The following is a 6,643-nucleotide window of genomic DNA, read 5'->3' as shown; positions in this document are numbered from 1 at the left end:
GAGACTAATTAAACAACTAGTAAAGAATAATTGATGGACTAAAATTAATTTTTTTCTACCTAGAATTTTCTTGTGAATCAGATGGCATTTGAGTTGACTCGTAGAGTCATGGCTGTTGTTTTGGTCCACTTTGGCCTTCAATTGTAGAGAATGCAGTAGTTCTACGTCTTGGTCACGGCTTAACTACTGGCCATACAAAATAAGAGATAAAGAAAATCATTTCATTTTGCGCTCTAAAATCATATCCTGTTTGAGCACTCCAATTCTTCGCCGGTGAAGTTAACAAGCCATCGAAGTTTCGATCTGTACCAATGGCGGAGGCTTCTGTAACGTTTGTATTGGGCCAACTCTCAGTGCTGATCCGTGAAGAGTACTCGCTCTTGGGAGGGATTATATTAGAGATGATGCGCAAGATGTGGAGAATGCTTTCCATCGTTTGACGGCAGTTTTGAGAGTTGCGGACGAGAGGGAAGAAATTGATCCTCAAGTTCAAGCATGGGTGAAGATAATCCGGGAGCGGGTTTATGACACTGAAGATGTTCTTGACGAGTTCCAGTTCCGGTTTGGAGGTAGCCGGACCAATGGAGGGTTGCACAATAGGATGATCAAGAACAAATACACTTCCGTCAAGAACTTAAGAGCTCGGCGAAGGCTTGCTCTTGAACTGCGAATGATCAAGGCTAGAGTCAACAACATCTCTCAGGAACAGCCAAGGTTGTTGTTAACAACCTCTGATCACACTATCCACAACAGCAACAAAAGGGTGTATGATGGCCGAAGGGATGCCCTTTTAATTTGCTAAAAGACTCGGATCTGGTAGGTATTGACAATCCCAAGCTATCTCTTGTTAACCGCCTACTTGCTGTAGATAAAGGTTTCAGAGTCCATTCTGTAGTGGGTATGGGAGGATTGAGGAAAACTACATTGGTTAAAAAGGTTTTTGATGATACAGGAGTGGTAAATCACTTTCAACGTCGTGTATGGCTTACAATTTCTGAAACTTTTAATGTTGATGAGTTGCTAAAAGATGCAACTCGGTAGATAATAAAGCAAACCAATCAACAGCTCCCTCGAGATTTTGAAGCCCTGGACACTGATAAATTGAAAGAATTCATCAATAACATTCTTTCAGGCCAAAGATATATGGTTGTTTTGGATGACATATGGGATGTTTCTGCTTGGATGGCATTCAAATATGTTTTCCCCGGTCAAAGATTTGGTAGCCGTATAGTTACCACAACTCGGAATAACGAGGTGTCTGTGCAAGCAATGAAACCCATGGCAATGTCTACTCTTTAGAGCCTTTGTCTCATAAAGATTCAAGGATTTTGTTTTGCAAAAATACATTCTCTGATAGTTCATGTCCTACACACTTGGTGGGCGTTGCTAAAACCATCTTAAAGATATGTGATGGTCCACCCCTAGCGATTGTGGTGATAGCTGGGGTGTTGGCTACAAAGAGTGCGAGCATTGAAGAATGGGAAAGATTCCAGAAGAGTCTCAACATCCAAATGGAAAGCAATAATTGGATGAAGAGCATGAAGAATCTACTTTCCCTCAGTTACTATGACCTTCCATATTATCTCAAGTATTGTTTTTTATACTTGAGCATCTTTCCTTAAGATGTTATCATCAACAAAAACATAGTGATTCGACTATGGATTGCAGAAGGATTTGTTAGGGAAAACAACCAACAAGTAAAAGAAGTGGCTGAAGCATATCTCAATGAATTACTTCATCGAAACTTAATTCAAATTGTAGAGAAGACTGACGATGAAAGGATGAAGGGCTTTCAAATGCATGATATTTTGCGAGAAGTTATTCTTTCCAAGTCAGTAGAGCAAAACTTTACAATCATTGTCACTGGGCAAAACACAGAACCTTCCAACAAGTTTCGACGCCTAGCAATCCATAGGTTTGATGACCAGATTTTGAAGTTCACTTCACCAAAAATGCATCTTCGCTCTTTACAATTCTTTGAACCACTTTCAAGCTCAGCGTCATCTTCATTGTCAAAGATCTTTATTGCCAAATATATTCCTTTAAAAGTATTGGATTTAAGGGGTGCTGAAGTTGAGGAAATTCTAGAGGAGGTTTTCAATTTGTTTCAATTGAAGTACTTGAATGGAGACATTTAGTGACAAATCTTTTGTGACACTTCATAATTTAGTCACAAATAATACGCTTTTTGTGACCAAAAAAATAAGTCGACACTGTTCTTTGGGATAATTGTGACAACTTTTTTTGGTCACGGATAGTATGGTAATTGTGACAAGAAAGTATTTGTTACAAATAAGTTGTCACTATTACTAGAATAATAGTGTCGTAACATACGTTGTCACTAAATGTATGTGCATTTTGGCGGCATTATAATTATGGCGGGAACGAACGTAATTGTGACAAAATATAATGTGGACACAAATGTTTGTATTTTTTGTGACAAATAGTTGTTGGTCACTGTTGTTTATAATATTTGTGACAACTTTTTTTGTCAATAAAAATACAATTGGTTAGTACCATTAGAAATGAGAAACAATTGTGAGAAAAAAATATTATTGTCACTAATATTATCACTTTTTGCGATGAAATTGTTAAAAATATTTGTGACGCTCTATAATTTCGTAACAAAACTTACTAAATTGTGACAATATTTATGTTGATTTCAAGTTTTGTCACTAATTTATGATAATTGTGACGAGTAATTAGTTGTTACAATGACTTTGTCCCTATAATTAAATAGATGAATATTATGTGAAATTATGTTGTAATCAATGTTTGCCACTAAAATTGCATTCATGTTGGTGTAAAGTAATTTGGTGTGAACTAGGTATTAAATATATATCGTGATCGCTTAAAATGCAACTATTTAGTGCCTCTTAAAATGAATGTAATTGTGAAAATACATTTTAGATTCACACATTTTTAAACTTTTTTTTTTTGTGACAAATAAGTTCACTATCACTTATTTTACTAATTTGTCACATCAATTCCTATAAATTGCTTGTTCTGCTATCAATATGGCATCTTCATCCCAAAGTTTGATTCAAAATTAATAAAATTAATCGAATGACTATCCTAACGACATTAGTCTACTATTTGTACATTAAGAGATATCCAATATATGTAACGTAGTACAGTTTTTACAATATGGTTGTATCAAATATATAATATAAAATAAATTATATATAATAAAAATTTAGTTATTGGGACGAATTAATCAAATTAGTTAAAGTATAGTTTAGTTTGGTTGATTAGATAACAATTTCTCAAAATAAAAATTCAATTAGTTTGAATCAAACTATGAAAGAGTGTGATACCCGTTTTTTTTAGCCTTTCTACATTCTTCTTTTTTTCCAATTGATCACCCATTTCCTTTCTGATCAAGCCTTTTAAAAATAAATAAAATCACATCATCTTTATCGTATTATTATTGGTGTTATAAATAAATATATAATAAAGTATGTATAATTATAAATTTGATTTTGATTATAAGTATATGTGTATTATTTTGAAATACAAAATAATTATTTTAATATAAAATAGAGTTAATGAACTATTTGGTCCCTTAATTATTAGCGAACTGTCAATGTAGTCCATCAATCACTTATTTATCGATTTGGTCCCCGAAAATAATTATTTTTAGTCGATTTAGTCCCTCAGGCCATCTTCCGTAGACGGCCAGAGGGACTAAATCGACTAACGGGGACAAAATCGATGAATAAGCGATTGATGGACTACATTAACAATTCATTAATAATTGAAGGACAGAATAGTTGATTAACTCTATAAAATATGTACATATTATTTTGGGTCATATAATTGTATATGTATATTTTTCATACTTGTGTATTATATGTGTGAAGCGATCTGCGAATAGTGTCGCCCATAATGTTGTTAGGGAGGCCTTTTCTGTGACAGGTTGCAGAGAATGGCTAGATTCTCCACCATCTTTTCTTGCGAACATTCTTGCTCATGATTTAATGAATTAGTTTTCCATCTTCAAAAAAAAAAAATGTATTATATGTGTAACGTATGTACATATATTAATTATTTGTATGTAACATATATTATTTGTATATAAGTAGAATATATGTATAATATAATAATTATACTATTATAAATATATATATACGTGTTGGAAAGAATAAATATATATACGTGTAGTATATATATATATATATATATAATAGGTAGGATAATATTTGATATATATATATATATATATATATATATTGGATCCAATGAGACTCATAATTTGATGAGTCGGTGAGACGTCATCTGGTTCGTTTATTTTTAATTTTTAACGGTTCAGATTGGTTGTTTTTGGATCCCATGTGCTGACAATTTTAAAGGAGCTAGGGTCATTTTTGTCTTTTGTCTGTGTATTTATTTGGAATCCCTTAATTATAGCGTGTGTGTATGATTGTGCGTCGTTATTTTTGGGATAAAATCAATACCAATCTTTTGATTACTCTACCAGGACTCTTCACTTCCTCAGCGTCGATAGTCTTCCTCTTCTGTCTCTTCTCTCCATCGCTGCCACGCAAGATTTAGGGCAGAGTCTTCTGTGTTTTGCGAGCGAGCTCCTCTCCTTTTCCGGTATGTCCCAGTCGTCTAAGTGGTCGATTCACATGGCGGGTTCTTCTAGCATGAATTGTAAGCGCCGGAAGGGCAGTTCGTCTGGTTCTACTCAAGGTATTCCGTGTTCCATGGCTTTTTTGTGTGTGTGTCACCAGTTCTGACATGTGGGGTTGTTCCAGGTGGTGTGTGGTTTGCATGCAGGGTTTTGGTTGTGGGTTGTGGTGGTGGGGTGTGGCGGGGTTGGGGCAGTACGGTTATTGCGGTGTGGGGTTTTTGCGTGGGTGGGTGTTGACGATTGGGGGGGGGTGTGATGTGGTGGTATGGCGGTGTTGGGCGTTGCGGTTTGGGCTGTATGTTGTTTAGGGCGTCGTCCGGGAGGCTGCGGGGTGTGGGTAGAGGTGTTAGAGTTTCGCTGCTTTTTTCCTTTTGTTTTGTTTTGAAATAAAATAAAATTAGCAACAAGATTTTCAAATAGGTTTTGCTGAAAACAGTGTTTTGTTTATGCCCTTGTCTGTAGAGTACAGATCATTCAATTTAAGGTATTCGTCTTCGGTCTTCAAACTAATTTGAAACCCTTATAACCTACTCCACATTCAAACTGCTCAGAGCTTCTAGGGTCACTCACATCAGGAAAGGTATATCATTTCATTCTAACATCTCTTTATTTTGCGCAGCAATTTATACCATGTTCAAGATTTCATCTTTTTTGAATTTTTTGAAATTTCCTGTTTGAATTTCATTAGAGCTTTGTATTATTTTTCTTTTGTTTGTTTCTTTATCGTCAAAAATTCACCACATTTTAGAATTTTACTGCACCCCACTTAATTGTTAGAACTTGGAATTGATTTTACCGATCTGCCTCAGCTTTTGATCAATTCTCACAACCAATTTATCTTAGGATTTTAGAATTTTATTTAAAATCTCTGCTTTCCGCGATAATCTACTGATGAAGATCTGATCTCAAGCATAACTGCATCAAGAATATCTGATTTTTTTTCATTGGGTTTCCCATTATTTGGCAGATCAAAATCATATCCAACTTCAATCTCCATTGTCACCATGAATCGCATTTCCAGCTCATCAAAGCATTTATGTATTGATATGTGTATCAGTATGGGATCAAAAGTATTGCATTAGGCTGTTGTTCTCAGATTTAATCAGGTTAAGTGGTGGGAATTGTAGAGAAAATAAGGAAAACAAGAAGGAAGATAATTTCACAGTGTAGTTGTGAAAATGTCACCAATTAGATTTGAGGGTACAAAACAATATTATGCTACTTTCACTGTTGTGTTAGGCTATGTTTTATGTTCTAGCTTGCTTGCGGTGATCAACAAGTTTGCAATTACCCACTTTAATTACCTCGGGCTTTTCACTGCATCGCGACTCTGGGTGTTTCACGAGCGTAACAAAATTGATGATTACATAATTGTAATTTTTTTTTTTGACTCCTTGAATATATATATTTTATTTTATTGTATTTTTATAAACTTAGTATTCACCTTCTAATTCGTATCCCATTGATCGAATCCACCTTAGCTTATATTGAATTACATCTGTATATTCCACAGTACATATTGTGTAGCATATGTGCGTTCTTGGGGGTGAAGTGTGTGCGTTTTCTGTAATTCCTTACTTGTTGATGCGTCCTACGTATTATGCTTGTGCATAATGTTGTCCATTGTGCAATTGGCTAACAGTTGTTCATATTCCGTACTAAAAACTTTAACGCAAACCATCGTTTAGACAACGTGCACATCAAACATATCCACTATGATCTGAATCACACACCATTATTTATGCTCTTTTTTGTTTTTGGTGCGTGCAATTCTAACAAAATAAAAACATCACTGCTGTTGTGGGTAGCTTCGACTATTATGCCTTGTCGCCAAACCACATGTTTTGCACGTTCGTTTTTTCTTAACTTTATATAAAAATTAATTTCGACGTCTAATGTCTCAAATTCTTGTCCTTCAAATGGTTTCACACATTGATCACACTTCGGTATCCAAACCATCGTGCTACCCGGGGTACCTCCATAACACAATCCACCCCCTCATCATTC

At 35.1% G+C, this 6,643-nt stretch overlaps 1 long non-coding RNA gene across 1 annotated transcript; it reads left to right on the top strand.

Annotated features, from left to right (window-relative positions):
• Nucleotides 1-878: 878 nt before the first annotated feature.
• Nucleotides 879-5,910, top strand: LOC109160455. The gene is made up of 4 exons (XR_002050742.1): nucleotides 879-891; nucleotides 1,224-1,225; nucleotides 5,099-5,216; nucleotides 5,604-5,910. It is a non-coding gene; the product is annotated as an uncharacterized LOC109160455 (long non-coding RNA).
• Nucleotides 5,911-6,643: the final 733 nt, after the last annotated feature.

This window comes from Ipomoea nil, unplaced genomic scaffold, assembly GCF_001879475.1.
Source record: "Ipomoea nil cultivar Tokyo-kokei standard unplaced genomic scaffold, Asagao_1.1 scaffold2847, whole genome shotgun sequence".
Classification (NCBI taxonomy): domain Eukaryota; kingdom Viridiplantae; phylum Streptophyta; class Magnoliopsida; order Solanales; family Convolvulaceae; genus Ipomoea; species Ipomoea nil.
Note: the sequence above shows the minus strand (reverse complement) of the source record. Positions and strands in the feature narration are given on the sequence as shown.